Source organism: Myxine glutinosa, chromosome 4, assembly GCF_964187855.1.
Source record: "Myxine glutinosa chromosome 4, kmMyxGlut1.1, whole genome shotgun sequence".
Classification (NCBI taxonomy): Eukaryota; Metazoa; Chordata; class Myxini; order Myxiniformes; family Myxinidae; genus Myxine; species Myxine glutinosa.
In genome coordinates, this window is record NC_136264.1 from 200,236,719 (window position 1) to 200,258,974 (window position 22,256).

Genomic DNA, 22,256 nt, shown 5'->3' on the forward strand with positions numbered 1-22,256 from the left:
CAGTTTATCCACAAGAGAAGCAGATTTGATCAGCAGTTTATACACAAGAGAAGCAGATTTGATCAGCTGTTTATCCACAATAGAAGCAGATTTGATCAGCTGTTCATCCACAAGAGAAGCAGATTTGATCAGCAGTTTATCCACAACAGAAGCAGATTTGATCAGCAGTTTATCCACAAGAGAAGCAGATTTGATCATCAGTTTATCCACAAGAGAAGCAGATGTGATCAGCTGTTTATTCACAAGAGAAGCGAATTTGATCAGTTGTTTAACCACAAGAAAAGTGGATTTGATCAGCTGTTTATGAACAAGAAAAGTGGATTTGATCAGCTGTTTAACCACAAGAAAAGTGGCTTTGATCGGCTGTTTAACCACAAGAAAAGTGGCTTTGATCAGCTGTTTTCCCACAAGAAAAGTGGCTTTGATCAGCTGTTTTACCACAAGAAAAGTGGCTTTGATCAGCTGTTTTCCCACAAAAAAGTGGCTTTGATCAGCTGTTTAACCACAAGAAAAGTGGCTTTGATCAGCTGTTTTCCCACAAGAAAAGTGGATTTGATCGGCTGTTTAACCACAAGAAAAGTGGCTTTGATCAGCTGTTTTCCCACAAGAAAAGGGGCTTTGATCAGCTGTTTAACCACAAGAAAAGTGGCTTTGATCAGCTGTTTTCCCACAAGAAAAGTGAATTTGATCAGCTGTTTATCCACAAGAAAAGTGGATTTGATCAGCTGTTTTACCACAAGAAAAGTGGCTTTGATCAGCTGTTTAACCACAAGAAAAGTGGCTTTGATCGGCTGTTTATCCTCAAGAAAAGTGGATTTGATCAGCTGTTTTACCACAAGAAAAGTGGCTTTGATCAGCTGTTTATCCACAAGAAAAGTGGATTTGATAAGCTGTTTATCCTCAAGAAAAGTGGATTTGATCAGCTGTTTAACCACAAGAAAAGTGGCTTTGATCGGCTGTTTATCCTCAAGAAAAGTGGATTTGATAAGCTGTTTATCCTCAAGAAAAGTGGATTTGATCAGCTGTTTAACCACAAGAAAAGCGGCTTTGATCAGCTGTTTATCCACAAGAAAAGTGGATTTGATCAGCTGTTTATCCACAAGAAAAGCGGATTTGATCAGCTGTTTATCCACAAGAAAAGCGGATTTGATCAGCTGTTTATCCACAAGAAAAGTGGATTTGATCAGCTGTTTTCCCACAAGAAAAGTGGATTTGATCAGCTGTTTATGAACAAGAAAAGTGGATTTGATCAGCTGTTTAACCACAAGAAAAGTGGATTTGATCGGCTGTTTAACCACAAGAAAAGTGGATTTGATCGGCTGTTTATCCTCAAGAAAAGTGGATTTGATCAGCTGTTTTACCACAAGAAAAGCGGCTTTGATCAGGTGTTTATCCACAAGAAAAGTGGATTTGATCAGCTGTTTTACCACGAGAAAAGCGGCTTTGATCAGCTGTTTATCCACAAAAAAGCGGATTTGATCAGCTGTTTTCCCACAAGAAAAGCGATTTTGATCAGCTGTTTATCCACAAGAAAAGTGGATTTGATCAGCTGTTTTCCCACAAGAAAAGTGGATTTGATCAGCTGTTTATCCACAAGAAAAGCGGATTTGATCAGCTGTTTTCCCACAAGAAAAGCGGATTTGATCAGCTGTTTAACCACAAGAAAAGCGGCTTTGATCAGCTGTTTTCCCACAAGAAAATTGGCTTTGATCAGCTGTTTAACCACAAGAAAAATGGATTTGATCAGCTGTTTATCCACAAGAGAAGCAGATTTGATCAGCAGTTTATCCACAAGAAAATTGGCTTTGATCAGCTGTTTAACCACAAGAAAAGTGGATTTGATCAGCTGTTTATCTACAAGAGAAGCAGATTTGATCAACAGTTTATCCACAAGAGAAGCAGATTTGATCAGCTGTTTAACCACAAGAAAAGTGGATTTGATCAGCAGTTTATCCAAAAGAGAAGTAGATTTGATCAGCGTTTATCCACAAGAGAAGCAGATTTGATCAGCAGTTTATCCACAAGAAAAGTGGCTTTGATCAGCTGTTTTCCCACAAGAAAAGTGGCTTTGATCGGCTGTTTAACCACAAGAAAAGTGGCTTTGATCAGCTGTTTTCCCACAAGAAAAGTGGATTTGATCGGCTGTTTAACCACAAGAAAAGTGGCTTTGATCAGCTGTTTTCCCACAAGAAAAGTGGGTTTGATCAGCTGTTTAACCACAAGAAAAGTGGCTTTGATCAGCTGTTTTCCCACAAGAAAAGTGAATTTGATCAGCTGTTTATCCACAAGAAAAGTGGATTTGATCAGCTGTTTTACCACAAGAAAAGTGGCTTTGATCAGCTGTTTAACCACAAGAAAAGATGCTTTGATCGGCTGTTTATCCTCAAGAAAAGTGGATTTGATCAGCTGTTTTACCACAAGAAAAGTGGCTTTGATCAGCTGTTTATCCACAAGAAAAGTGGATTTGATAAGCTGTTTATCCTCAAGAAAAGTGGATTTGATCAGCTGTTTAACCACAAGAAAAGTGGCTTTAATCGGCTGTTTATCCTCAAGAAAAGTGGATTTGATAAGCTGTTTTACCACAAGAAAAGCGGCTTTGATCAGCTGTTTATCCACAAGAAAAGTGGATTTGATCAGCTGTTTATCCACAAGAAAAGCGGGTTTGATCAGCTGTTTTCCCACAAGAAAAGTGGATTTGATCAGCTGTTTATGAACAAGAAAAGTGGATTTGATCAGCTGTTTAACCACAAGAAAAGTGGATTTGATCGGCTGTTTAACCACAAGAAAAGTGGATTTGATCGGCTGTTTATCCTCAAGAAAAGTGGATTTGATCAGCTGTTTTACCACAAGAAAAGCGGCTTTGATCAGCTGTTTATCCACAAGAAAAATGGATTTGATCAGCTGTTTATCCACAAGAAAAGTGGATTTGATCAGCTGTTTTACCACAAGAAAAGCGGCTTTGATCAGCTGTTTATCCACAAAAAAGCGGATTTGATCAGCTGTTTTCCCACAAGAAAAGCGATTTTGATCAGCTGTTTATCCACAAGAAAAGTGGATTTGATCAGCTGTTTTCCCACAAGAAAAGTGGATTTGATCAGCTGTTTAACCACAAGAAAAGCGGCTTTGATCAGCTGTTTTCCCACAAGAAAATTGGCTTTGATCAGCTGTTTAACCACAAGAAAAGTGGCTTTGATCAGCTGTTTATCCACAAGAGAAGCAGATTTGATCAGCAGTTTATCCACAAGAAAATTGGCTTTGATCAGCTGTTTAACCACAAGAAAAGTGGATTTGATCAGCTGTTTATCTACAAGAGAAGCAGATTTGATCAACAGTTTATCCACAAGAGAAGTAGATTTGATCAGCAGTTTATCCACAAGAGAAACAGATTTGATCAACAGTTTATCCACAAGAGAAGTAGATTTGATCAGCAGTTTATCCACAAGAGAAGCAGATTTGATCAGCAGTTTATCCACAAGAAAATTGGCTTTGATCAGCTGTTTAACCACAAGAAAAGTGGATTTGATCAGCTGTTTATCTACAAGAGAAGCAGATTTGATCAACAGTTTATCCACAAGAGAAGTAGATTTGATCAGCAGTTTATCCACAAGAAAAGTGGATTTGATCAGCTGTTTATCTACAAGAGAAGCAGATTTGATCAGCAGTTTATCCACAAGAAAATTGGCTTTGATCAGCTGTTTAACCACAAGAAAAGTGGATTTGATCAGCTGTCTATCTACAAGAGAAGCAGATTTGATCAGCAGTTTATCCACAAGAAAATTGGCTTTGATCAGCTGTTTAACCACAAGAAAAGTGGATTTGATCAACAGTTTATCCACAAGAGAAGTAGATTTGATCAGCAGTTTATCCATAAGAGAAGTAGATTTGATCAGCAGTTTATCCACAAGAGAAGCAGATTTGATCAGCAGTTTATCCACAAGAAAATTGGCTTTGATCAGCAGTTTAACCACAAGAAAAGTGGATTTGATCAGCAGTTTATCCACAAGAGAAGCAGATTTGATCAGCAGTTTATCCACAAGAAAATTGGCTTTGATCAGCAGTTTAACCACAAGAAAAGTGGATTTGATCGGCTGTTTATCCACAAGAGAAGCAGATTTGATCAGCAGTTTATCCACAAGAAAATTGGCTTTGATCAGCTGTTTAACCACAAGAAAATTGGCTTTGATCAGCAGTTTAACCACAAGAAAAGTGGATTTGATCAGCTGTTTATCCACAAGAGAAGCAGATTTGATCAGCAGTTTATCCACAAGAAAATTGGCTTTGATCAGCTGTTTAACCACAAGAAAAGTGGATTTGATCAACAGTTTATCCACAAGAGAAGTAGATTTGATCAGCTGTTTATCCACAAGAGAAACAGATTTGATCAACAGTTTATCCACAAGAGAAGCAGATTTGATCAGCAGTTTATCCACAAGAGAAGCAGATTTGATCAGCAGTTTATCCACAAGAGAAGCAGATTTGATCAGCAGTTTATCCACAAGAGAAGTAGATTTGATCAGCAGTTTATCCACAAGAGAAGCAGATTTGATCAGCTGTTTATCCACAATAGAAGCAGATTTGATCAGCTGTTAATCCACAAGAAAAGTGGCTTTGATCAGCTGTTTATCCACAAGAAAAGTGGATTTGATCAGCTGTTTATCCACAAGAGAAGCAGATTTGATCAGCAGTTTATCCACAAGAGAAGCAGATTTGATCAGCTGTTTATCCACAATAGAAGCAGATTTGATCAGCTGTTAATCCACAAGAAAAGTGGCTTTGATCAGTTGTTTATCCACAAGAGAAGCGAATTTGATCAGTTGTTTAACCACAAGAAAAGTGGATTTGATCAGCTGTTTATCCACAAGAGAAGCGAATTTGATCAGTTGTTTAACCACAAGAAAAGTGGATTTGATCAGCTGTTTAACCACAAGAAAAGTGGATTTGATCGGCTGTTTATGAACAAGAAAAGTGGATTTGATCGGCTGTTTATGAACAAGAAAAGTGGATTTGATCAGCTGTTTATGAACAAGAAAAGTGGATTTGATCAGCTGTTTAACCACAAGAAAAGTGGATTTGATCGGCTGTTTATCCACAAGAAAAGTGGATTTGATCAGCTGTTTTCCCACAAGAAAAGTGGCTTTGATCAGCTGTTTATCCTCAAGAAAAGTGGCTTTGATCAGCTGTTTATCCACAAGAAAAGTGGCTTTGATCAGCTGTTTTCCCACAAGAAAAGTGGCTTTGATCAGCTGTTTATCCTCAAGAAAAGTGGATTTGATCAGCTGTTTATCCACAAGAAAAGTGGATTTGATCGGCTGTTTTACCACAAGAAAAGTGGCTTTGATCAGCTGTTTTACCACAAGAAAAGTGGCTTTGATCAACTGTTTTCCCACAAGAAAAGTGGCTTTGATCAGCTGTTTATCCTCAAGAAAAGTGGCTTTGATCAGCTGTTTATCCACAAGAAAAGTGGCTTTGATCAGCTGTTTTCCCACAAGAAAAGTGGCTTTGATCAGCTGTTTATCCTCAAGAAAAGTGGATTTGATCAGCTGTTTATCCACAAGAAAAGTGGATTTGATCGGCTGTTTTACCACAAGAAAAGTGGCTTTGATCAGCTGTTTATCCACAAGAAAAGTGGATTTGATAAGCTGTTTATCCTCAAGAAAAGTGGATTTGATCAGCTGTTTATCCACAAGAAAAGTGGATTTGATCAGCTGTTTTCCGACAAGAAAAGTGGATTTGATCAGCTGTTTAACCACAAGAAAAGCAGATTTGATCAGCTGTTTTCCCACAAGAAAAGTGGATTTGATCAGCTGTTTTCCGACAAGAAAAGTGGATTTGATCAGCTGTTTAACCACAAGAAAAGCGGATTTGATCAGCTGTTTTCCCACAAGAAAAGTGGATTTGATCGGCTGTTTAACCACAAGAAAAGTGGCTTTGATCAGCTGTTTTCCCACAAGAAAAGTGGCTTTGATCAGCTGTTTAACCACAAGAAAAGTGGATTTGATAAGCTGTTTTCCCACAAGAAAAGTGGCTTTGATCAGCTGTTTAACCACAAGAAAAGTGGCTTTGATAAGCTGTTTTCCCACAAGAAAAGTGGCTTTGATCAGCTGTTTATCCTCAAGAAAAGTGGATTTGATCAGCTGTTTATGAACAAGAAAAGTGGATGTGATCAGCTGTTTAACCACAAGAAAAGTGGATTTGATCAGCTGTTTAACCACAAGAAAAGCGGATTTGATCAGCTGTTTTCCCACAAGAAAAGTGGATTTGATCGGCTGTTTAACCACAAGAAAAGTGGCTTTGATCAGCTGTTTAACCACAAGAAAAGTGGATTTGATAAGCTGTTTTCCCACAAGAAAAGTGGCTTTGATCAGCTGTTTAACCACAAGAAAAGTGGATTTGATAAGCTGTTTATCCTCAAGAAAAGTGGATTTGATCAGCTGTTTAACCACAAGAAAAGTGGATGTGATCAGCTGTTTAACCACAAGAAAAGTGGCTTTGATCAGCTGTTTTCCCACAAGAAAAGTGGCTTTGATCAGCTGTTTAACCACAAGAAAAGTGGATTTGATAAGCTGTTTATCCTCAAGAAAAGTGGATTTGATCAGCTGTTTATGAACAAGAAAAGTGGATTTGATCAGCAGTTTATCCACAAGAAAATTGGCTTTGATCAGCTGTTTAACCACAAGAAAAGTGGATTTGATCAACAGTTTATCCACAAGAGAAGTAGATTTGATCAGCAGTTTATCCACAAGAGAAGTAGATTTGATCAACAGTTTATCCACAAGAGAAGCAGATTTGATCAGCAGTTTATCCACAAGAAAATTGGCTTTGATCAGCAGTTTAACCACAAGAAAAGTGGATTTGATCAGCTGTTTATCCACAAGAGAAGCAGATTTGATCAGCAGTTTATCCACAAGAAAATTGGCTTTGATCAGCTGTTTAACCACAAGAAAATTGGCTTTGATCAGCAGTTTAACCACAAGAAAAGTGGATTTGATCAGCTGTTTATCCACAAGAGAAGAAGATTTGATCAGCAGTTTATCCACAAGAAAATTGGCTTTGATCAGCTGTTTAACCACAAGAAAAGTGGATTTGATCAACAGTTTATCCACAAGAGAAGTAGATTTGATCAGCTGTTTATCCACAAGAGAAACAGATTTGATCAACAGTTTATCCACAAGAGAAGCAGATTTGATCAGCAGTTTATCCACAAGAGAAGCAGATTTGATCAGCAGTTTATCCACAAGAGAAGCAGATTTGATCAGCAGTTTATCTGCAAGAGAAGCAGATTTGATCAGCAGTTTATCCACAAGAGAAGCAGATTTGATCAGCTGTTTATCCACAATAGAAGCAGATTTGATCAGCTGTTAATCCACAAGAAAAGTGGCTTTGATCAGCTGTTTATCCACAAGAAAAGTGGATTTGATCAGCTGTTTATCCACAAGAGAAGCAGATTTGATCAGCAGTTTATCCACAAGAGAAGCAGATTTGATCAGCTGTTTATCCACAATAGAAGCAGATTTGATCAGCTGTTTTACCACAAGAAAAGTAGATTTGATCAGCTGTTTTACCACAAGAAAAGTGGCTTTGATCAGTTGTTTATCCACAAGAGAAGCGAATTTGATCAGTTGTTTAACCACAAGAAAAGTGGATTTGATCAGCTGTTTATCCACAAGAGAAGCGAATTTGATCAGTTGTTTAACCACAAGAAAAGTGGATTTGATCAGCTGTTTAACCACAAGAAAAGTGGATTTGATCGGCTGTTTATGAACAAGAAAAGTGGATTTGATCGGCTGTTTATGAACAAGAAAAGTGGATTTGATCAGCTGTTTATGAACAAGAAAAGTGGATTTGATCAGCTGTTTAACCACAAGAAAAGTGGATTTGATCGGCTGTTTATCCACAAGAAAAGTGGATTTGATCAGCTGTTTTCCCACAAGAAAAGTGGCTTTGATCAGCTGTTTATCCTCAAGAAAAGTGGCTTTGATCAGCTGTTTATCCACAAGAAAAGTGGCTTTGATCAGCTGTTTTCCCACAAGAAAAGTGGCTTTGATCAGCTGTTTATCCTCAAGAAAAGTGGCTTTGATCAGCTGTTTATCCACAAGAAAAGTGGCTTTGATCAGCTGTTTTCCCACAAGAAAAGTGGCTTTGATCAGCTGTTTATCCTCAAGAAAAGTGGATTTGATCAGCTGTTTATCCACAAGAAAAGTGGATTTGATCGACTGTTTTACCACAAGAAAAGTGGCTTTGATCAGCTGTTTATCCACAAGAAAAGTGGATTTGATAAGCTGTTTATCCTCAAGAAAAGTGGATTTGATCAGCTGTTTATCCACAAGAAAAGTGGATTTGATCAGCTGTTTTCCGACAAGAAAAGTGGATTTGATCAGCTGTTTAACCACAAGAAAAGCAGATTTGATCAGCTGTTTTCCCACAAGAAAAGTGGATTTGATCAGCTGTTTTCCGACAAGAAAAGTGGATTTGATCAGCTGTTTAACCACAAGAAAAGCGGATTTGATCAGCTGTTTTCCCACAAGAAAAGTGGATTTGATCGTCTGTTTAACCACAAGAAAAGTGGCTTTGATCAGCTGTTTAACCACAAGAAAAGTGGCTTTGATAAGCTGTTTTCCCACAAGAAAAGTGGCTTTGATCAGCTGTTTAACCACAAGAAAAGTGGATTTGATAAGCTGTTTTCCCACAAGAAAAGTGGCTTTGATCAGCTGTTTAACCACAAGAAAAGTGGCTTTGATAAGCTGTTTTCCCACAAGAAAAGTGGCTTTGATCAGCTGTTTATCCTCAAGAAAAGTGGATTTGATCAGCTGTTTATGAACAAGAAAAGTGGATGTGATCAGCTGTTTAACCACAAGAAAAGTGGATTTGATCAGCTGTTTAACCACAAGAAAAGCGGATTTGATCAGCTGTTTTCCCACAAGAAAAGTGGATTTGATCGGCTGTTTAACCACAAGAAAAGTGGCTTTGATCAGCTGTTTAACCACAAGAAAAGTGGATTTGATAAGCTGTTTTCCCACAAGAAAAGTGGCTTTGATCAGCTGTTTAACCACAAGAAAAGTGGATTTGATAAGCTGTTTATCCTCAAGAAAAGTGGATGTGATCAGCTGTTTAACCACAAGAAAAGTGGCTTTGATCAGCTGTTTTCCCACAAGAAAAGTGGCTTTGATCAGCTGTTTAACCACAAGAAAAGTGGATTTGATAAGCTGTTTATCCTCAAGAAAAGTGGATTTGATCAGCTGTTTATGAACAAGAAAAGTGGATTTGATCAGCTGTTTTACCACAAGAAAAGTGGCTTTGATCCGATGTTTATCCACAAGAAAAGTGGATTTGATCAGTTGTTTATCCACAAGAAAAGTGGATTTGATCAGCTGTTTTCCCACAAGAAAAGTGGCTTTGATCAGCTGTTTAACCACAAGAAAAGCGGATTTGATAAGCTGTTTAACCACAAGAAAAGTGGATGTGATCAGCTGTTTAACCACAAGAAAAGTGGCTTTGATCAGCTGTTTTCCCACAAGAAAAGTGGCTTTGATCAGCTGTTTAACCACAAGAAAAGTGGATTTGATAAGCTGTTTATCCTCAAGAAAAGTGGATTTGATCAGCTGTTTATGAACAAGAAAAGTGGATTTGATCAGCTGTTTAACCACAAGAAAAGTGGATTTGATCAACAGTTTATCCACAAGAGAAGTAGATTTGATCAGCAGTTTATCCACAAGAGAAGTAGATTTGATCAGCAGTTTATCCACAAGAGAAGCAGATTTGATCAGCAGTTTATCCACAAGAAAATTGGCTTTGATCAGCAGTTTAACCACAAGAAAAGTGGATTTGATCAGCTGTTTATCCACAAGAGAAGCAGATTTGATCAGCAGTTTATCCACAAGAAAATTGGCTTTGATCAGCTGTTTAACCACAAGAAAATTGGCTTTGATCAGCAGTTTAACCACAAGAAAAGTGGATTTGATCAGCTGTTTATCCACAAGAGAAGCAGATTTGATCAGCAGTTTATCCACAAGAAAATTGGCTTTGATCAGCTGTTTAACCACAAGAAAAGTGGATTTGATCAACAGTTTATCCACAAGAGAAGTAGATTTGATCAGCTGTTTATCCACAAGAGAAACAGATTTGATCAACAGTTTATCCACAAGAGAAGCAGATTTGATCAGCAGTTTATCCACAAGAGAAGCAGATTTGATCAGCAGTTTATCCACAAGAGAAGCAGATTTGATCAGCAGTTTATCTGCAAGAGAAGCAGATTTGATCAGCAGTTTATCCACAAGAGAAGCAGATTTGATCAGCTGTTTATCCACAATAGAAGCAGATTTGATCAGCTGTTAATCCACAAGAAAAGTGGCTTTGATCAGCTGTTTATCCACAAGAAAAGTGGATTTGATCAGCTGTTTATCCACAAGAGAAGCAGATTTGATCAGCAGTTTATCCACAAGAGAAGCAGATTTGATCAGCTGTTTATCCACAATAGAAGCAGATTTGATCAGCTGTTTTACCACAAGAAAAGTAGATTTGATCAGCTGTTTTACCACAAGAAAAGTGGCTTTGATCAGTTGTTTATCCACAAGAGAAGCGAATTTGATCAGTTGTTTAACCACAAGAAAAGTGGATTTGATCAGCTGTTTATCCACAAGAGAAGCGAATTTGATCAGTTGTTTAACCACAAGAAAAGTGGATTTGATCAGCTGTTTAACCACAAGAAAAGTGGATTTGATCGGCTGTTTATGAACAAGAAAAGTGGATTTGATCGGCTGTTTATGAACAAGAAAAGTGGATTTGATCAGCTGTTTATGAACAAGAAAAGTGGATTTGATCAGCTGTTTAACCACAAGAAAAGTGGATTTGATCGGCTGTTTATCCACAAGAAAAGTGGATTTGATCAGCTGTTTTCCCACAAGAAAAGTGGCTTTGATCAGCTGTTTATCCTCAAGAAAAGTGGCTTTGATCAGCTGTTTATCCACAAGAAAAGTGGCTTTGATCAGCTGTTTTCCCACAAGAAAAGTGGCTTTGATCAGCTGTTTATCCTCAAGAAAAGTGGCTTTGATCAGCTGTTTATCCACAAGAAAAGTGGCTTTGATCAGCTGTTTTCCCACAAGAAAAGTGGCTTTGATCAGCTGTTTATCCTCAAGAAAAGTGGATTTGATCAGCTGTTTATCCACAAGAAAAGTGGATTTGATCGACTGTTTTACCACAAGAAAAGTGGCTTTGATCAGCTGTTTATCCACAAGAAAAGTGGATTTGATAAGCTGTTTATCCTCAAGAAAAGTGGATTTGATCAGCTGTTTATCCACAAGAAAAGTGGATTTGATCAGCTGTTTTCCGACAAGAAAAGTGGATTTGATCAGCTGTTTAACCACAAGAAAAGCAGATTTGATCAGCTGTTTTCCCACAAGAAAAGTGGATTTGATCAGCTGTTTTCCGACAAGAAAAGTGGATTTGATCAGCTGTTTAACCACAAGAAAAGCGGATTTGATCAGCTGTTTTCCCACAAGAAAAGTGGATTTGATCGTCTGTTTTACCACAAGAAAAGTGGCTTTGATCAGCTGTTTAACCACAAGAAAAGTGGCTTTGATAAGCTGTTTTCCCACAAGAAAAGTGGATTTGATCAGCTGTTTTCCGACAAGAAAAGTGGATTTGATCAGCTGTTTAACCACAAGAAAAATGGCTTTGATCAGCTGTTTATCCACAAGAAAAGTGGCTTTGATCAGCTGTTTATCCTCAAGAAAAGTGGCTTTGATCAGCTGTTTATCCTCAAGAAAAGTGGATTTGATCAGCTGTTTATCCACAAGAAAAGTGGATTTGATCGACTGTTTTACCACAAGAAAAGTGGCTTTGATCAGCTGTTTATCCACAAGAAAAGTGGATTTGATAAGCTGTTTATCCTCAAGAAAAGTGGATTTGATCAGCTGTTTATCCACAAGAAAAGTGGATTTGATCAGCTGTTTTCCGACAAGAAAAGTGGATTTGATCAGCTGTTTAACCACAAGAAAAGCAGATTTGATCAGCTGTTTTCCCACAAGAAAAGTGGATTTGATCAGCTGTTTTCCGACAAGAAAAGTGGATTTGATCAGCTGTTTAACCACAAGAAAAGCGGATTTGATCAGCTGTTTTCCCACAAGAAAAGTGGATTTGATCGTCTGTTTAACCACAAGAAAAGTGGCTTTGATCAGCTGTTTAACCACAAGAAAAGTGGCTTTGATAAGCTGTTTTCCCACAAGAAAAGTGGCTTTGATCAGCTGTTTAACCACAAGAAAAGTGGATTTGATAAGCTGTTTTCCCACAAGAAAAGTGGCTTTGATCAGCTGTTTAACCACAAGAAAAGTGGCTTTGATAAGCTGTTTTCCCACAAGAAAAGTGGCTTTGATCAGCTGTTTATCCTCAAGAAAAGTGGATTTGATCAGCTGTTTATGAACAAGAAAAGTGGATGTGATCAGCTGTTTAACCACAAGAAAAGTGGATTTGATCAGCTGTTTAACCACAAGAAAAGCGGATTTGATCAGCTGTTTTCCCACAAGAAAAGTGGATTTGATCGGCTGTTTAACCACAAGAAAAGTGGCTTTGATCAGCTGTTTAACCACAAGAAAAGTGGATTTGATAAGCTGTTTTCCCACAAGAAAAGTGGCTTTGATCAGCTGTTTAACCACAAGAAAAGTGGATTTGATAAGCTGTTTATCCTCAAGAAAAGTGGATGTGATCAGCTGTTTAACCACAAGAAAAGTGGCTTTGATCAGCTGTTTTCCCACAAGAAAAGTGGCTTTGATCAGCTGTTTAACCACAAGAAAAGTGGATTTGATAAGCTGTTTATCCTCAAGAAAAGTGGATTTGATCAGCTGTTTATGAACAAGAAAAGTGGATTTGATCAGCTGTTTTACCACAAGAAAAGTGGCTTTGATCCGATGTTTATCCACAAGAAAAGTGGATTTGATCAGTTGTTTATCCACAAGAAAAGTGGATTTGATCAGCTGTTTTCCCACAAGAAAAGTGGCTTTGATCAGCTGTTTAACCACAAGAAAAGCGGATTTGATAAGCTGTTTAACCACAAGAAAAGTGGATGTGATCAGCTGTTTAACCACAAGAAAAGTGGCTTTGATCAGCTGTTTTCCCACAAGAAAAGTGGCTTTGATCAGCTGTTTAACCACAAGAAAAGTGGATTTGATAAGCTGTTTATCCTCAAGAAAAGTGGATTTGATCAGCTGTTTATGAACAAGAAAAGTGGATTTGATCAGCTGTTTAACCACAAGAAAAGTGGATTTGATCAACAGTTTATCCACAAGAGAAGTAGATTTGATCAGCAGTTTATCCACAAGAGAAGTAGATTTGATCAGCAGTTTATCCACAAGAGAAGCAGATTTGATCAGCAGTTTATCCACAAGAAAATTGGCTTTGATCAGCAGTTTAACCACAAGAAAAGTGGATTTGATCAGCTGTTTATCCACAAGAGAAGCAGATTTGATCAGCAGTTTATCCACAAGAAAATTGGCTTTGATCAGCTGTTTAACCACAAGAAAATTGGCTTTGATCAGCAGTTTAACCACAAGAAAAGTGGATTTGATCAGCTGTTTATCCACAAGAGAAGCAGATTTGATCAGCAGTTTATCCACAAGAAAATTGGCTTTGATCAGCTGTTTAACCACAAGAAAAGTGGATTTGATCAACAGTTTATCCACAAGAGAAGTAGATTTGATCAGCTGTTTATCCACAAGAGAAACAGATTTGATCAACAGTTTATCCACAAGAGAAGCAGATTTGATCAGCAGTTTATCCACAAGAGAAGCAGATTTGATCAGCAGTTTATCCACAAGAGAAGCAGATTTGATCAGCAGTTTATCTACAAGAGAAGCAGATTTGATCAGCAGTTTATCCACAAGAGAAGCAGATTTGATCAGCTGTTTATCCACAATAGAAGCAGATTTGATCAGCTGTTAATCCACAAGAAAAGTGGCTTTGATCAGCTGTTTATCCACAAGAAAAGTGGATTTGATCAGCTGTTTATCCACAAGAGAAGCAGATTTGATCAGCAGTTTATCCACAAGAGAAGCAGATTTGATCAGCTGTTTATCCACAATAGAAGCAGATTTGATCAGCTGTTAATCCACAAGAAAAGTGGCTTTGATCAGCTGTTTTCCCACAAGAAAAGGGGCTTTGATCAGCTGTTTAACCACAAGAAAAGTGGCTTTGATCAGCTGTTTTCCCACAAGAAAAGTGAATTTGATCAGCTGTTTATCCACAAGAAAAGTGGATTTGATCAGCTGTTTTACCACAAGAAAAGTGGCTTTGATCAGCTGTTTAACCACAAGAAAAGTGGCTTTGATCGGCTGTTTATCCTCAAGAAAAGTGGATTTGATCAGCTGTTTTACCACAAGAAAAGTGGCTTTGATCAGCTGTTTATCCACAAGAAAAGTGGATTTGATAAGCTGTTTATCCTCAAGAAAAGTGGATTTCATCAGCTGTTTAACCACAAGAAAAGTGGCTTTGATCGGCTGTTTATCCTCAAGAAAAGTGGATTTGATAAGCTGTTTATCCTCAAGAAAAGTGGATTTGATCAGCTGTTTAACCACAAGAAAAGCGGCTTTGATCAGCTGTTTATCCACAAGAAAAGTGGATTTGATCAGCTGTTTATCCACAAGAAAAGCGGGTTTGATCAGCTGTTTATCCACAAGAAAAGCGGATTTGATCAGCTGTTTATCCACAAGAAAAGTGGATTTGATCAGCTGTTTTCCCACAAGAAAAGTGGATTTGATCAGCTGTTTATGAACAAGAAAAGTGGATTTGATCAGCTGTTTAACCACAAGAAAAGTGGATTTGATCGGCTGTTTAACCACAAGAAAAGTGGATTTGATCGGCTGTTTATCCTCAAGAAAAGTGGATTTGATCAGCTGTTTTACCACAAGAAAAGCGGCTTTGATCAGGTGTTTATCCACAAGAAAAGTGGATTTGATCAGCTGTTTTACCACGAGAAAAGCGGCTTTGATCAGCTGTTTATCCACAAAAAAGCGGATTTGATCAGCTGTTTTCCCACAAGAAAAGCGATTTTGATCAGCTGTTTATCCACAAGAAAAGTGGATTTGATCAGCTGTTTTCCCACAAGAAAAGTGGATTTGATCAGCTGTTTATCCACAAGAAAAGCGGATTTGATCAGCTGTTTTCCCACAAGAAAAGCGGATTTGATCAGCTGTTTAACCACAAGAAAAGCGGCTTTGATCAGCTGTTTTCCCACAAGAAAATTGGCTTTGATCAGCTGTTTAACCACAAGAAAAATGGATTTGATCAGCTGTTTATCCACAAGAGAAGCAGATTTGATCAGCAGTTTATCCACAAGAAAATTGGCTTTGATCAGCTGTTTAACCACAAGAAAAGTGGATTTGATCAGCTGTTTATCTACAAGAGAAGCAGATTTGATCAACAGTTTATCCACAAGAGAAGCAGATTTGATCAGCAGTTTATCCACAAGAAAATTGGCTTTGATCAGCTGTTTAACCACAAGAAAAGTGGATTTGATCAGCAGTTTATCCAAAAGAGAAGTAGATTTGATCAGCAGTTTATCCACAAGAGAAGCAGATTTGATCAGCAGTTTATCCACAAGAAAAGTGGCTTTGATCAGCTGTTTTCCCACAAGAAAAGTGGCTTTGATCGGCTGTTTAACCACAAGAAAAGTGGCTTTGATCAGCTGTTTTCCCACAAGAAAAGTGGATTTGATCGGCTGTTTAACCACAAGAAAAGTGGCTTTGATCAGCTGTTTTCCCACAAGAAAAGTGGCTTTGATCAGCTGTTTAACCACAAGAAAAGTGGCTTTGATCAGCTGTTTTCCCACAAGAAAAGTGAATTTGATCAGCTGTTTATCCACAAGAAAAGTGGATTTGATCAGCTGTTTTACCACAAGAAAAGTGGCTTTGATCAGCTGTTTAACCACAAGAAAAGATGCTTTGATCGGCTGTTTATCCTCAAGAAAAGTGGATTTGATCAGCTGTTTTACCACAAGAAAAGTGGCTTTGATCAGCTGTTTATCCACAAGAAAAGTGGATTTGATCAGCTGTTTATCCACAAGAAAAGCGGGTTTGATCAGCTGTTTTCCCACAAGAAAAGTGGATTTGATCAGCTGTTTATGAACAAGAAAAGTGGATTTGATCAGCTGTTTAACCACAAGAAAAGTGGATTTGATCGGCTGTTTAACCACAAGAAAAGTGGATTTGATCGGCTGTTTATCCTCAAGAAAAGTGGATTTGATCAGCTGTTTTACCACAAGAAAAGCGGCTTTGATCAGCTGTTTATCCACAAGAAAAGTGGATTTGATCAGCTGTTTATCCACAAGAAAAGTGGATTTGATCAGCTGTTTTACCACAAGAAAAGCGGCTTTGATCAGCTGTTTAGCCACAAAAAAGCGGATTTGATCAGCTGTTTTCCCACAAGAAAAGCGATTTTGATCAGCTGTTTATCCACAAGAAAAGTGGATTTGATCAGCTGTTTTCCCACAAGAAAAGTGGATTTGATCAGCTGTTTAACCACAAGAAAAGCGGCTTTGATCAGCTGTTTTCCCACAAGAAAATTGGCTTTGATCAGCTGTTTAACCACAAGAAAAGTGGCTTTGATCAGCTGTTTATCCACAAGAGAAGCAGATTTGATCAGCAGTTTATCCACAAGAAAATTGGCTTTGATCAGATGTTTAACCACAAGAAAAGTGGATTTGATCAGCTGTTTATCTACAAGAGAAGCAGATTTGATCAACAGTTTATCCACAAGAGAAGTAGATTTGATCAGCAGTTTATCCACAAGAGAAACAGATTTGATCAACAGTTTATCCACAAGAGAAGTAGATTTGATCAGCAGTTTATCCACAAGAGAAGCAGATTTGATCAGCAGTTTATCCACAAGAAAATTGGCTTTGATCAGCTGTTTAACCACAAGAAAAGTGGATTTGATCAGCTGTTTATCGACAAGAGAAGCAGATTTGATCAACAGTTTATCCACAAGAGAAGTAGATTTGATCAGCAGTTTATCCACAAGAAAAGTGGATTTGATCAGCTGTTTATCTACAAGAGAAGCAGATTTGATCAACAGTTTATCCACAAGAGAAGCAGATTTGATCAGCAGTTTATCCACAAGAAAATTGGCTTTGATCAGCTGTTTAACCACAAGAAAAGTGGATTTGATCAGCTGTCTATCTACAAGAGAAGCAGATTTGATCAGCAGTTTATCCACAAGAAAATTGGCTTTGATCAGCTGTTTAACCACAAGAAAAGTGGATTTGATCAACAGTTTATCCACAAGAGAAGTAGATTTGATCAGCAGTTTATCCACAAGAGAAGTAGATTTGATCAGCTGTTTATCCACAAGAGAAACAGATTTGATCAACAGTTTATCCACAAGAGAAGCAGATTTGATCAGCAGTTTATCCACAAGAGAAGCAGATTTGATCAGCAGTTTATCCACAAGAGAAGCAGATTTGATCAGCAGTTTATCTACAAGAGAAGCAGATTTGATCAGCAGTTTATCCACAAGAGAAGCAGATTTGATCAGCTGTTTATCCACAATAGAAGCAGATTTGATCAGCTGTTAATCCACAAGAAAAGTGGCTTTGATCAGCTGTTTATCCACAAGAAAAGTGGATTTGATCAGCTGTTTATCCACAAGAGAAGCAGATTTGATCAGCAGTTTATCCACAAGAGAAGCAGATTTGATCAGCTGTTTATCCACAATAGAAGCAGATTTGATCAGCTGTTAATCCACAAGAAAAGTGGCTTTGATCAGCTGTTTTCCCACAAGAAAAGGGGCTTTGATCAGCTGTTTAACCACAAGAAAAGTGGCTTTGATCAGCTGTTTTCCCACAAGAAAAGTGAATTTGATCAGCTGTTTATCCACAAGAAAAGTGGATTTGATCAGCTGTTTTACCACAAGAAAAGTGGCTTTGATCAGCTGTTTAACCACAAGAAAAGTGGCTTTGATCGGCTGTTTATCCTCAAGAAAAGTGGATTTGATCAGCTGTTTTACCACAAGAAAAGTGGCTTTGATCAGCTGTTTATCCACAAGAAAAGTGGATTTGATAAGCTGTTTATCCTCAAGAAAAGTGGATTTCATCAGCTGTTTAACCACAAGAAAAGTGGCTTTGATCGGCTGTTTATCCTCAAGAAAAGTGGATTTGATAAGCTGTTTATCCTCAAGAAAAGTGGATTTGATCAGCTGTTTAACCACAAGAAAAGCGGCTTTGATCAGCTGTTTATCCACAAGAAAAGTGGATTTGATCAGCTGTTTATCCACAAGAAAAGCGGGTTTGATCAGCTGTTTATCCACAAGAAAAGCGGATTTGATCAGCTGTTTATCCACAAGAAAAGTGGATTTGATCAGCTGTTTTCCCACAAGAAAAGTGGATTTGATCAGCTGTTTATGAACAAGAAAAGTGGATTTGATCAGCTGTTTAACCACAAGAAAAGTGGATTTGATCGGCTGTTTAACCACAAGAAAAGTGGATTTGATCGGCTGTTTATCCTCAAGAAAAGTGGATTTGATCAGCTGTTTTACCACAAGAAAAGCGGCTTTGATCAGGTGTTTATCCACAAGAAAAGTGGATTTGATCAGCTGTTTTACCACGAGAAAAGCGGCTTTGATCAGCTGTTTATCCACAAAAAAGCGGATTTGATCAGCTGTTTTCCCACAAGAAAAGTGGATGTGATCAGCTGTTTAACCACAAGAAAAGTGGCTTTGATCAGCTGTTTTCCCACAAGAAAAGTGGCTTTGATCAGCTGTTTAACCACAAGAAAAGTGGATTTGATAAGCTGTTTATCCTCAAGAAAAGTGGATTTGATCAGCTGTTTATGAACAAGAAAAGTGGATTTGATCAGCTGTTTAACCACAAGAAAAGTGGATTTGATCAACAGTTTATCCACAAGAGAAGTAGATTTGATCAGCAGTTTATCCACAAGAGAAGTAGATTTGATCAGCAGTTTATCCACAAGAGAAGCAGATTTGATCAGCAGTTTATCCACAAGAAAATTGGCTTTGATCAGCAGTTTAACCACAAGAAAAGTGGATTTGATCAGCTGTTTATCCACAAGAGAAGCAGATTTGATCAGCAGTTTATCCACAAGAAAATTGGCTTTGATCAGCTGTTTAACCACAAGAAAATTGGCTTTGATCAGCAGTTTAACCACAAGAAAAGTGGATTTGATCAGCTGTTTATCCACAAGAGAAGCAGATTTGATCAGCAGTTTATCCACAAGAAAATTGGCTTTGATCAGCTGTTTAACCACAAGAAAAGTGGATTTGATCAACAGTTTATCCACAAGAGAAGTAGATTTGATCAGCTGTTTATCCACAAGAGAAACAGATTTGATCAACAGTTTATCCACAAGAGAAGCAGATTTGATCAGCAGTTTATCCACAAGAGAAGCAGATTTGATCAGCAGTTTATCCACAAGAGAAGCAGATTTGATCAGCAGTTTATCTGCAAGAGAAGCAGATTTGATCAGCAGTTTATCCACAAGAGAAGCAGATTTGATCAGCTGTTTATCCACAATAGAAGCAGATTTGATCAGCTGTTAATCCACAAGAAAAGTGGCTTTGATCAGCTGTTTATCCACAAGAAAAGTGGATTTGATCAGCTGTTTATCCACAAGAGAAGCAGATTTGATCAGCAGTTTATCCACAAGAGAAGCAGATTTGATCAGCTGTTTATCCACAATAGAAGCAGATTTGATCAGCTGTTTTACCACAAGAAAAGTAGATTTGATCAGCTGTTTTACCACAAGAAAAGTGGCTTTGATCAGTTGTTTATCCACAAGAGAAGCGAATTTGATCAGTTGTTTAACCACAAGAAAAGTGGATTTGATCAGCTGTTTATCCACAAGAGAAGCGAATTTGATCAGTTGTTTAACCACAAGAAAAGTGGATTTGATCAGCTGTTTAACCACAAGAAAAGTGGATTTGATCGGCTGTTTATGAACAAGAAAAGTGGATTTGATCGGCTGTTTATGAACAAGAAAAGTGGATTTGATCAGCTGTTTATGAACAAGAAAAGTGGATTTGATCAGCTGTTTAACCACAAGAAAAGTGGATTTGATCGGCTGTTTATCCACAAGAAAAGTGGATTTGATCAGCTGTTTTCCCACAAGAAAAGTGGCTTTGATCAGCTGTTTATCCTCAAGAAAAGTGGCTTTGATCAGCTGTTTATCCACAAGAAAAGTGGCTTTGATCAGCTGTTTTCCCACAAGAAAAGTGGCTTTGATCAGCTGTTTATCCTCAAGAAAAGTGGCTTTGATCAGCTGTTTATCCACAAGAAAAGTGGCTTTGATCAGCTGTTTTCCCACAAGAAAAGTGGCTTTGATCAGCTGTTTATCCTCAAGAAAAGTGGATTTGATCAGCTGTTTATCCACAAGAAAAGTGGATTTGATCGACTGTTTTACCACAAGAAAAGTGGCTTTGATAAGCTGTTTATCCTCAAGAAAAGTGGATTTGATCAGCTGTTTATCCACAAGAAAAGTGGATTTGATCAGCTGTTTTCCGACAAGAAAAGTGGATTTGATCAGCTGTTTAACCACAAGAAAAGCAGATTTGATCAGCTGTTTTCCCACAAGAAAAGTGGATTTGATCAGCTGTTTTCCGACAAGAAAAGTGGATTTGATCAGCTGTTTAACCACAAGAAAAGCGGATTTGATCAGCTGTTTTCCCACAAGAAAAGTGGATTTGATCGTCTGTTTAACCACAAGAAAAGTGGCTTTGATCAGCTGTTTAACCACAAGAAAAGTGGCTTTGATAAGCTGTTTTCCCACAAGAAAAGTGGCTTTGATCAGCTGTTTAACCACAAGAAAAGTGGATTTGATAAGCTGTTTTCCCACAAGAAAAGTGGCTTTGATCAGCTGTTTAACCACAAGAAAAGTGGCTTTGATAAGCTGTTTTCCCACAAGAAAAGTGGCTTTGATCAGCTGTTTATCCTCAAGAAAAGTGGATTTGATCAGCTGTTTATGAACAAGAAAAGTGGATGTGATCAGCTGTTTAACCACAAGAAAAGTGGATTTGATCAGCTGTTTAACCACAAGAAAAGCGGATTTGATCAGCTGTTTTCCCACAAGAAAAGTGGATTTGATCGGCTGTTTAACCACAAGAAAAGTGGCTTTGATCAGCTGTTTAACCACAAGAAAAGTGGATTTGATAAGCTGTTTTCCCACAAGAAAAGTGGCTTTGATCAGCTGTTTAACCACAAGAAAAGTGGATTTGATAAGCTGTTTATCCTCAAGAAAAGTGGATGTGATCAGCTGTTTAACCACAAGAAAAGTGGCTTTGATCAGCTGTTTTCCCACAAGAAAAGTGGCTTTGATCAGCTGTTTAACCACAAGAAAAGTGGATTTGATAAGCTGTTTATCCTCAAGAAAAGTGGATTTGATCAGCTGTTTATGAACAAGAAAAGTGGATTTGATCAGCTGTTTTACCACAAGAAAAGTGGCTTTGATCCGATGTTTATCCACAAGAAAAGTGGATTTGATCAGTTGTTTATCCACAAGAAAAGTGGATTTGATCAGCTGTTTTCCCACAAGAAAAGTGGCTTTGATCAGCTGTTTAACCACAAGAAAAGCGGATTTGATAAGCTGTTTAACCACAAGAAAAGTGGATGTGATCAGCTGTTTAACCACAAGAAAAGTGGCTTTGATCAGCTGTTTTCCCACAAGAAAAGTGGCTTTGATCAGCTGTTTAACCACAAGAAAAGTGGATTTGATAAGCTGTTTATCCTCAAGAAAAGTGGATTTGATCAGCTGTTTATGAACAAGAAAAGTGGATTTGATCAGCTGTTTAACCACAAGAAAAGTGGATTTGATCAACAGTTTATCCACAAGAGAAGTAGATTTGATCAGCAGTTTATCCACAAGAGAAGTAGATTTGATCAGCAGTTTATCCACAAGAGAAGCAGATTTGATCAGCAGTTTATCCACAAGAAAATTGGCTTTGATCAGCAGTTTAACCACAAGAAAAGTGGATTTGATCAGCTGTTTATCCACAAGAGAAGCAGATTTGATCAGCAGTTTATCCACAAGAAAATTGGCTTTGATCAGCTGTTTAACCACAAGAAAATTGGCTTTGATCAGCAGTTTAACCACAAGAAAAGTGGATTTGATCAGCTGTTTATCCACAAGAGAAGCAGATTTGATCAGCAGTTTATCCACAAGAAAATTGGCTTTGATCAGCTGTTTAACCACAAGAAAAGTGGATTTGATCAACAGTTTATCCACAAGAGAAGTAGATTTGATCAGCTGTTTATCCACAAGAGAAAC